The 11,937-nt window shown below is 40.9% G+C and overlaps 1 long non-coding RNA gene across 1 annotated transcript in view; it reads right to left on the bottom strand.

Moving 5' to 3' along the window:
• Positions 1-3,468: 3,468 nt before the first annotated feature.
• LOC142663239 (uncharacterized) overlaps positions 3,469-11,937 on the bottom strand; it is a 13,209-nt gene continuing 4,740 nt past the window's right edge. The window contains exon 2 of the long non-coding RNA XR_012851066.1: positions 3,469-3,988. This is a non-coding gene — a long non-coding RNA (uncharacterized LOC142663239). The remainder of the gene's footprint in view (positions 3,989-11,937) is intronic.

Below are 11,937 nucleotides of genomic sequence, written 5' to 3'. Positions count from 1 at the left end.
TTATTTTTGCTTCAAATGACTGGTGTAACAAATAAATACTTATGTTGTAAAATATTTTTCACACAATTTACAAATATTACAAAGTACTTGCACCTTTTTTAGTTGTAAGCAGAAGCTTTTCACAGTGTGTATATATACACATTTCTACAGTAGCTTCGCATAGGATATGAAATGCACTAAATAAATACATAGAAGCAGCATTCAAAAAATCAACTAAATCAATTTAAGGCACTTCGGGGATGATTTTTTTTCCTCCACTCGTTTGCACATGTAATGTAGTGTAATGTAGTGATGTGTATTGACTTACCTGTTGCTGTATTTCACGGGACGCTGCTCCCTTCCGGGCCGCCTTGGGGTCACGTTATCTTCATTCTGACTCTCTGTATCCTACAAACTGCTGTAAGGACAGAAAGTCAGGCTCTTAATGCAAGTCTCATAAACGCTGTAGGATTTGGGTTGTCAGAGTATACGGCGGCCAGGAATGGAGAAGTCCCGTGAAATACAAAACCAGGTAAGTCAATACACAAAACAAATCCGGAGTACTTCTTCAAAAATCTTATCATGGGTCAGACTGGCCCGTCTAACTAGGGATGCCAAATAGCTCAGTGTGTACATCGGGCAAGCCATAATGCTGTTACGGTTTTGGTGCCCTATTTAGCCGCAATTTTTGTTCTTTTACGGAGCATAGATTAGAAGCAAATCCTTTTTTAACCCCTTCCCGACATCCGCCATATATATATATACGGTGCACGCTGGGTGGGAGTGTATGGGGCGGGCTCACAGACTGAGCACGCTCTATAGGACAACCGTCATCTTTGTACTCCTATGAAGCCCTGTCTCCGGCAGGGCTTCATAGGAGACTGTCAGAATCACGATATACTGCAATACATTGGTATTGCAGTATATTGTGCAAGTGATCCAACTGATCGCTGGTTAAAGTCCCCTAGGGGGACAGGTAAAAAACAGTAAAATAAAGGTTTTTTTTAATAAAAAAAAGGAATAAAAAAATTAAAAGTTTAAAAAAAATACCTGTTTCCATTTTCCCCCAAGCACAATGTAAAAAAAAAAAAAAATAACATAACTGGTGTCGACGCATCCGTAAAAGTTGAAACTATTACAATATATCATTTTTTATCACACGTTGAATGACGTAAAAAATAAAAAAATAAAAAACGGCAGATTTGCTGTTTTGTGGTCGCTTCATCTCCCACAAAAAATGTAATAAAAAGTGATCAAAAAGTCTCATGTCCCCCAACAACATGGTACCAATATAAACTACAACTCACCCCGTAAAAGATAAGCCCTCATACCGCTAAATGAAAAATAAAAAAGTTATGGCTCTCAGAATATGGAGACAAAACTCAAATTTTATTTTTAACAATCAGTTTTTTCCTTGTAAAAGTAGTAAAACATAAAAAAAACTCTATTCATTTGGTATCGCTGTAATTGTATTGACCCAGAATAAAGTTAACATGCCGTTTTTACCGTACGGTGAATGCCGTAAAAACAAAACCACCCAAAATATTGAGGAATCACTGTTTTTTTCCTATACAGTCCACAAATATTATTTTTCCACTTCCCCAATACATTATATGGTACAATAAATGATGCTGTGAAAATCTACAACTCCTCACGCAAAAAACAAGCCCTAACATGGCAATATTGATGGAAAAATAAAAAAGTTATAGCTTTTGGAGGTGGGGAGGAAAAAACAAAAGTGAAAATCTGAATAATGGCTGCAGCGGGAAAGAGTTAAAGATCCAGACTGCCTTGTAGACCACGTTGTGATCAGAATACACCATATTCTGTCTGTTACCAATTATAGTCAGCAAGCATATAACCCCAATAAAAGGTTGAGCACAGCACTGGATTAATTATCATCTGAACAAGGAGAGACCTTTTTCTGGAAGTCAGGTTCAATCTTTTTTCTTTGTTTAGAGCAGGGGTCTCAAACTCGGCAGGGTAAGTGGGCCACATACAGAAAAAATTGGAAGTTGACGGGCCGCATTACTTTAAAATTTGATACAATACAAAATTATGGTTAATCAATTAGTTATTTGAACTACTATAACACTACATTACTATAATAATAATAATAATAATACTACATTACTATAATAATAGCACTAGGTTTAAAATTTGAGAGAATTCTCCACGTGCTTATTTCAACAATCCAGTTTTCCAGTTTAAGTGTCGCTAAATTCAGTACGGCGGCTCAGTTGGCAGTGTTTGGCAGACACACATGTCAAGATTGGGCAGCCCCATTTTAGATTGTGGCACTACCTACAGAGGACTCTGTGGCACTGAGTCCTCTGTAGATAATGCCACAGAGCCCTCTGTAGGTAATGCCACAGTGCCCTCTGTAGATAATGCCACAGTGCCCTCCGCAGATGCTGCCACAGTACCCTCCGCAGATTCTGCCACAGTGCCCTCTGCAGATAATGCCACACACACCCCAAGTAGGTAGCTCCATTGGGGCTCCCTCTAGGAGTGGAATCCCCAGCACGAATGTTGTCGACGCATTGGCTGGGGATTCCTCTGCTGTTGGAGCCCCTGACATCACTGTTCATACACACTTACGTCAGGGGATCCTCCTGGAGCGGAATGTGATGTCAGGGGCAATCCCAGAGCGGGTGTGCCGGAGCAGAGCACTGCTTTGCGCCGAAACTCTGGAGAAGCCACTGACATCAGTGTCCATATATGGACAGCGATGTCAATGAATTCCACAGAGTCCCGAAGCAGAGCCTATACTAGCGTTCTGCACGGGACTCCGGCTCTGGGGAAGCCCCAGACATCGCTGTCCATATGTGTCAGGGAATTCCACAGAGTCCCGGAGCAGAGCCTATACTAGTGCTCTGCCCGGGACTCCGCTCTGGGAAGAACCTGACAACACTGTCCATATATGGACAGCAATGTCAGGGAATTCCACAGAGTCCCGGAGCAAAGACTATACTAGCGATCTGCCCAGGACTCCGGCTGTGGGGAAGCCCCAGACAACACTGTCCATATATGGACAGCGATGTCTGGGAATTCCACAGAGTCCCGGAGCAGAGCCTATACTAGCGCTCTGCACGGGACTCCGGCTCTGGGGTAGCCCCAGACATCGCTGTCCATATATGGACATCGATGTCAGGGGATTCCAGAGTCCCAGAGCAGAGCCTATACTAGCGCTCTGCCCAGGACTCCGCTCTGGGGAAGACCCTGACAACACTGTCCATATACGGACAGCGATGTCAGGGAATTCCACAGAGTCCCGGAGCAGAGCCTGTACTAGTGGCTCTGTATCCTGCGGGCCACAGATGACAGCCTCAGGGGCCGCATGCAGGCCACAGGTCACGTGCTTGAGACCCCTGGTTTAGAGGATACACCTTCAATAATCAAGAGTTTTCTGAAACAGATCTACTTCCCCAAACTTTCACTTGAGCAACACTAAAATATCGACCAAAATGCAGGTTAAAGATGTCCGACTTGTGCTGTCTCAACAGGTTTAATAGGAGAGCACGGTTCTTCTATGGAATTCTGGTGGACACTGAAGCACAACTCTTCTTTGTGAAAGTTCATTAACTGGTGTTTTGACAACATCAAGAAAATCTGCCTGAAGCTCTATGGAGAACTTAGCTAAGCTTTTATCATCATAGCTCATGCCAAAGTGGTCCCAATAACGTGTCTCTCAAGAATCTTACACAAAATATTAGGCAACCTTCTTTTGCTGCACGGTTGACCTTGTTTGGGGTTTCGTCTTCGTAATGTGTTCAATCTCATTACTATGTTTTTTCCATATGTTTCGATTAAGTTTATTTCAGTTGACTCTGCTATACAGTCCCATTTAATGATATAACTGGCATGTGTTTCCTCTTCCATAAAATGAGAATGCATGAAGGTAGCAGCACTAAGGAATACATTGCTAATACTGTAGACAAAATGAGAAAAACAATAAACCATGGTTCCAAGACAGTAGATGTCATAATCCTTGGAATTGGCTAAGAACCTGTAAAATAAAAGATAACAATGTCACAATTATAGTATATACCTTCCTTAGCATAACTCATATTTGTAAATAGGCACTTAAAGACGACCTGTCATCTGCCCAAAACACTGCAGTTGACATCTCAGTTAGATTGCAGGCGACTCACAGATTCTGATGCTTTTTATTTTTTTCTTCCAGCCCCCACCATTCCTGAGATATCGGGGTCGTTAGTTTCGGTGTCTGATATGCAAATGAGGCCTTTGACTGTCAAGTGGGCGGTTACGCCTTAGCAAGTGACCGGTGGTACCTGTCCACTTGACAATCAAAGGCCTTATTTCCATATTGGGCACCAAAACTAACGGCCCCCATATCTCAGCAACGGTGGCGGCTAGAAGAAAACAATAAAAGCGTCAGAATCTGTGAGGAGCCTGCAATCTAACTGAGATGTCAACAGCAGTTTTTTTGGCAGGTGACAGGTTCTCTTTAAGACATGAACAGAGTTACATAACAATAGGAGGTGTTCAGACTGAAAGTATATCCAGATCCTTATGCCTTGGAGCTCACGTCTCAGAGAAATGTAGTAGAATTACTTTTACCTTCATTATACATTTTTGCTATGCAAAAGACTGTTTTTTTAAAACTAATTGTATGTGTTTTGTGTTTAGACACATTTTTCTAATTGACATCTATTACAAATTTTATTTTGTTCTGGGCTGCAACTTATATTTATCTACTGTAAATAGAAGCGTCATAACGCTATTGGCTCCTTCATAACACCTGTCCTGACTCCATGATAAAGACGGGTGTGAAACTATCACATGACCTGTTTTTCTCTACAAATAGCACAAAGACTGTGGACAAAATAAAGCTTTTTTCAGTTAGGTTGCATACTCAACATAATAATTAATAAAGGTGTACAGCAGGTGTATAGTCACACCTGTCCAATGTTTGTAGCCATTTGTGCTGTCTGTTGTCAAGAAAATATGATTGGAAACAGATGAAACAGAACAATCACATCAATGGAATTACGATTGGATAAAAAATGCATCAATAGAGCATTTTTTTTGTAAATTTGATTAGGGCCTGTTCACATCAGCGTCACCCTTCCATTTATGGGTTCCGCTAGTCCTTTCCATTGGAGGAACCCATAAACGGAAAGGCAAATTAAAACCATAGCTTCTGTTTTCATCCGTTTGTCTCCATTCCGTAAGGTGTCCGTTTGTTTGTTTTTTTGCGGAAACAATATCGCAGTCGACTACGCTATTGTTTCCGCCAAAAAAACAGAAACCTTACATAACGGAGACAAACGGAAACCATTTGCAACTGAAGCATTACCATTGAAATTAGTGGTAATGCAAACGGAAACTATGATTTCTGTTTGCCTTACCGTTCATGGGTTTCTCCGACTGAAAGGTCTAGTGGGACCCATGAACAGAAGGGTGACGCTGATGTGAACACATCCTTAAATCCATGTTTTAGGCATATTTACACATTTTTAAACAGACTTTTATTCCAGATTCAGTTTCGTTTTTCCCCTATACACAGAAGCTGTGTCGTTCTCTATGAGCCAATTTCATCAATTAAGCTGAACTTATGGCTCGGGTGAGAGCAGGTCCTGTGTGTGTGTGTCTAACACACAGAGCCACCGTAATATCGATCGCATCTAAAATGATGAACTTAGATGTGATTGATATTATGGTGGACCTGTGTGTTTGAGACGCACATGACCTGCTCTCAGCTGAACTGACAGAATCGGCTCATAGGGAACGATACAGTTTCTATATGTAGAGGATACATAGAAGCTGTATTGGAAAAACGAAACACATTTTTAATTAAAAGTCAATTGAAAAAATTTGTAAAATAACATAAAACATTGATCTACTAATAATAATAAAAAGTTTTCAAAGTGTTCTTAATGCTTTATATCAGGACTGGGATGTATATAAACTATTGTAAAAAGACATCTGGTACAATAATGTAATTGCGTGAGGTGATAAATATCTAGTGATAAAAATATACAAACATTAAAAAATAAGCATATTTAAGCTTGATTAACATTTAACCATAAATGCAACCATGTGTACAGGGGTTGGAATTACAAGGCCACTCACCAATACGGGAACTTGTATGTAAATCAAAATTTTGCTTTTACGGTAAACATCCATGTGTTTTCTAGCTACCTGCCATCCTCCAGGCAACACTGCGTATGCTCGTATGATCAAAACGGAAATATCTTGTTGCGTAGCAACTGCACGGAGTATAACCTAACTGATTTATATCTCAAAATCCTCGGATCGGGGTTGCCTGCATGCACCCATTACCATTTTGGAATTTGACACTGAGTGCTGCTTATCTCTACTTGTATATATATATATATATATATATATATATATATAATGAAATCGAGCTGAAGCGTCATAGTTACATAGGTTGAAATAAGACATAGGTTCTCCAAGTCCAACCTTTCTCAATAAATTACCCGTCATTCGTTGCTTGATTAACTATAAACCTCAATGCCATTTGTCAGTAAATAATAATCTAGCCTTTTTTTTCTAGCCTGGTATATTCTTCCACATGCAATTAATGTCCGATGGTCCTTTGTAGATATCTTGGAAAGTACAGATCATGTGCTAGTTCTCTGTATTGACCACACATATATTTATACATATTAATAAGATCCCCTCTAAGACGTCTTTTTTCCAAGCTGAACAAGCCAAATTTTTATAGCCTTTCATTGTAAGCGACACCTCCCATCCAATTTATGTAGCGCCAGCAGCTGCGGGTCTCACTCACCGCAGCGGCCGCCAGTTTACCTGTCCTCAGCGCCGGCATCTCTTTGCCCAGGGACGCTGGCACACTCTTCTCTCTCCTCCTGCCTCGGCTTATGCCTGTAGGGCAGGAATATTGCCCTAGCCTATCCGAGCACACCTTGGACATTTTAAGGAACTCTGCCCACTTCCTCAGTGCCTTAGCAACGTTATTTCTAACCCAGAATTCGTCTGCGAATGTTCCATATCCTGTTCCCTGTAAACTGTGTCCCTTGCTATCCTGTATCAGTGTCCAGTCCTGTTTCCCGTGTCCAGTGTCCCTGACAAGTCCAGTGTTCATTGCTATCCTGTATCTGTGTCCAGTCCTGTATCCTGAGTGCAGTGTCCATGACCAGTCCTAGTTCCAGCAATCCAGTACAAGCCGGCTTCCAATAATCCGATACCAGCCTGCTTCCAGTAATCTGGCACCAGAATGCTATCAAGGTACAATCTACCGGACTGTCCTATACCTGTCTGGCCAGCAGCTACTCTGTTACGGCGGGGTACTCCAGTAAGTCCACATACCCAGTTGAGGTTACAATTTAATAATCTAGTCGCCCGCCTTTGAACCCTCTCCAGTTCTCCTATATCTTTTTTACAATGTGGAGCCCAAAACTGAATTCCATATTTAAGATGTGGCCTTAAAAATGGCTTTATAAAGGGGTCATACTAAGCAATAAAATGTCAGATTTATTTTTTTCTGGATCCTTTAAAATTCATGTAACTCTATGCACACTTGGAACATAACTAAGCACTACATGTAAAATAATCTGATTTTAATTAGTACATGGGGGATTCAGTAAAGGCCTTCTATACTGGTTTGGTCGGTGTGGATTAATTTAGTAGAGATTACTGTCATAAGAATAACTGTCTAGGGAAATTTTCTCATTAGCTAAACTATATTCATTGGGGTTACACTGATCCTGATATGTTTTTTGCTTTAGAAAGAATTTTCTGTTCATTATATTACCTTCTTAATGTAACACTATTTACCACCCAAATCATCCTGTTCTAATAAACAGGGATATACTAATCAACCACGGGTAACTTTTAAATCATGTCAAATGTCGCCTAACTAAGGCTAGATTCATGCCACGTTTGTGTCTTCTTTTCAGATGTGTACCTTTTAAAAATAAAAAAAGTACATCAAAAAGATCTATCTAAAACTTTATACAGTTAGCATCCAAATGATGGACTTGTTTTCGTATACTGTCCAAAATTATGCAAACAGATACCCTTAAAGTGGATTCCCCATCTCATAATATGATTGCATATCACTAGGATATGCCATCACTCTTTGATCGGTGGGGTTCCAACTACTGGGACTGGCGCCGGGCGGCACTCCAGGCCACCTGCCACCAATTTCTATACAATGAAAAGTAGTATCCAGATGGCTATGAATATTATACAGTATACAGCTGAATACTTTTTGTTTTATATTTTCAGATGTATATTACCGACTGTATGTAGAAATGTGGTGTGAATTGAGCTTAATTTGTTTGAAATGTGAATATGGCCTAACATTGACATTTCTGAATGATCTGCTCTCTTTTTAAAGAACACATTTCCTTTTATCAGATCAGTACTTCAGAACTTGGCATCTTTTTTATGTGTTTACGTTGTTTCAGGACACATTGTTCCAGCTGATAAATAAACATTTTATACATCAATTATTTCCTTATTTACGTATCCTCCTAGTGCCGGTTCAGAAATAACTATTTGCTCAAGAGATTATGATAGAGATTATCTTGACAGTTTCTTGCAAAACAGATTAAACATCATTACACATCATGACATTGCTGCTGACATTCAGGTTCACATTTTTTTAGGACCTTTAGAGATTTTTAGGCGGTTAATGAGGAATACAGTATACAGACAAACCCTGTGTGTAGACTGATCTTGCAGTTACTATATGTGTTGCTTCTCTAAACTTCTTTCCTCGTCTATTATATGTTGGTAAAAAGAGGTGGCTGAGGGAGTGAAGTAACACAAGATTGCAGATTCAGACTACACACATGTTTTTTGTTGTTGTCTGTAACCATGGAGACACATAGTTCTGTATAGGAGCTGCAGACAAAAAAAAACAGTAGGATATTTTTAATCAAGACTATTTCAGTGGCTTAATTATTTTTTATTCTAGCATTAGCAAAAAACAAATTTGTTTGTATGCACTTAACTTTTGCCATTTAACTTAGTATTTCGTTTTGTGGGTTGAAATAAAGTTTTATCAGTTTTGTATATTATGTATCAGTGGAAACTGAATAATGTAATCACTCATGTGTTTTCGTACAAATCTTAATTATATTTGTCAAGTGATCAAAGGAGACAATTGAGAAAAAGCAGTCCTTGGGCTGTATAGTAAACGCTTCCTAAAAGTGATTCCTCACAATGGTGGCCTTATCATGATCTCTATATATCTAGTGTCTGTACCTGACTGTCCCTCTTAAATGGCTAGCAATGTTTTTGAGGTGTAAATTACTGTAACAGTATATCGTCACTGTGACATAAAAACTTCACTCTTAGGGTCAGTTCACACGTAGCATAAACACTGCGGTTTTTCCCCAACGTATTTAGTTGCCAAAAATCCGCAGCATAATGCAGTAGCAGCAAAGTGGATGAGATTCAAACAAATCTCATCCACACGTTGCATAAATGCTGAGCGGAAAAAACGCTCCTAAATTGGCATTATTTAATCCGCAGCATGTCAATTTTATTTGAGTAAACGCTGCTTATTTGTTGCGGGATTTCTCCATTGAATTCAATGGGGAGGTAAAACACGCATTAAATAGCAGATGTTGCATTTTTGCGGCGGCATCCCAGCGATTCCACCGCAAAAGACACAACTCAGAAAAAAATAAATCTTATACTTACCCAGAAGTCTGTGTTTCTTCGTCCAGGCTGGCCGCCTGGGATGATGTTTTATCCCATGTGATGGCTGTAGCCAATTTGAGGCTGCAGCGGTCACATGGGATGAAACTTTATCCCAGGACTGCAGAGCGTCATGACGTCAGGACGTTGGAGGGCCCCGTCGCCATGGTAAGTATCCATTTTTTTTTCTGGCCACTTTTCTGCAGCGGACATTTCAGCCTGAAAACGACTCCACAATTTGGTGCGGTTTTTCGTCCGGAATTCCCTGCGGCACACGGGGCGGATATACTGTGCGCTTTTACGCAGTGTATCTGCCCTGTGTGAACATAGCTTTAATGTCTACATTTTCTGGGTTTTCCATTAGAGCTTTTTTTACGTGTCTATCAGAAATTTGCTTCACAAAATTACTAATAACATGTTCCCGCTGTGTCGGATAAGTCTTAAAGAACCTGGCACCTACTCTCACATATGGTGGGATTGTGAAAAGATTAAGCCGCCTTATCCTAAAGGTTTCAAATAATACCACTCTGTTGAGCCACTTCCATTACCCCACCAAGGTATCTCAACCAGAATTGAAGAATTTTTCCACTTGGAACTATGCTCATACCCCAAATACAAACAGATCTGGAATGCCTGGTTTGCAGTTGTGGATTAAGTAGACCATAGGCCCTGGACTGTTACCCAAACTTGGGCCCTTTTCTCCACTGCCGCCGTTCCATTGCTAACACTACCTTTTTGCGCAAGCATTAACAAATAGGTGTTACGATTCTCCTTTCACATGGCTGTGTCCCTACATACTGACAGTCTCCAACCATCGCTGACAGTATCGCACTGTGCAGCGACACATCCTCCTGAAAAAAGGAATGGTAACATTACAGAATTTCATGTAATAAACATGAGGGGAGATGACAGGTTCACTATGAATCCAGTGACTCACAGGTGACGACGTCTCAGATTCTAGTAGTTTTTTTTCTGTTTTCTTCTCCATCCGTTCCAGAGTTCATGATGACTTCTCCCGGCCATGACCCATTTCTGCAGAATTTGCTCCTCACTTTTCCAACATTTCCACACCTATAAACAAAGATAAAAATATCATGGTGCCACATACTACGGCGCTAAATGTATTATCACCATGCACTGCGCCCCTGAATGAAGTAGTACCAGACACTGTGCCCCTGAATATAATTGTGTCACACACTGTAAAGTAAAGCACCACATACACAATGCCCCCTGTAGATAGTGACACTCCCCATGTAGATAGCGCCACCCCCTATATATAGCGCCACACATACCCCCTGTAGATAGCGCCACACTCACCTCACATCGCGCTCCCCTCCTTGTATATAGTGCCACACAGTGCTTCCCCCTTTTATACAGTACCACACAGTGCTCTCCCCTTGTATATAGTGCCACACAGCACACCCTCCTTGTATATAGTGCCACACAGCGTCCCCGCTTGTATATAGTGCTACCCACGTTTCCCCCTTGCATATAGTGCTGCACAGTGTTTCCCCCATCTTGTATAAAGTGCAACACAGCGTTCCTCCGTCTTGTATATAGTGCTACACAGCGCTCCCCCATCTTGTATAAAGTTCTACACAGCGCTCCCCCGTCTTGTATATAGTACTACACAGCGCTCCCCTTCTTGTATATAGTCCTACACAGCGCTCCCCGTCTTGTATATAGTGCTACACAATGCTCCCCCATCTTGTATATAGTGCTACACAGCGTTGCCCCTATTGTATATAGTGCTACACAGCGCTCCCCCTTTATATATAGTGTCACAAGCAATCCCCCTTGTATATAGTGCCACACAGTGCTCCCTCCTTATATATTGTGCCACACAGCGCTCCCCCCTTGTATATAGTGCTACACAGCGTCGCTACACTGCAGCCCTGGAATGATGTTTTATCCCATGTGAACGCTGCAGTCTGAGATTGGCTGCAGCAGTCACATGGGGTGAAACATCCTCCCAGGAGGCCGGCCCAGATGAAGAAACAGAATTCTGGGCAAGTATAAGATTTATTTTTTTTCTAAGTTGCGTTTTTACATAACAACTGCTATTTATTGCGGGTTTTACCTCCCCATTGACTTAAATGGGGAAAACCCTAAACAAATAAGCAGCGATTACACAAATACAATTGACAAGCTGCGGATTAAGAAACCCCATCGCAGGTCAATTTCTGAGCGTTTTTACGCTTATCATTTACGCAGGGTGTGGATGAGATTTGTTCAAATCTCATCCACTATGCTGCTACTGTATTAGGGCTTGTCCACAATTAACGGAATTGCTGT

The sequence above is a fragment of the Rhinoderma darwinii genome, chromosome 11 (assembly GCF_050947455.1).
Source record: "Rhinoderma darwinii isolate aRhiDar2 chromosome 11, aRhiDar2.hap1, whole genome shotgun sequence".
In the NCBI taxonomy this organism is placed as follows: Eukaryota; Metazoa; Chordata; class Amphibia; order Anura; family Rhinodermatidae; genus Rhinoderma; species Rhinoderma darwinii.
This window is presented reverse-complemented; position numbering and strand designations above follow the sequence as displayed.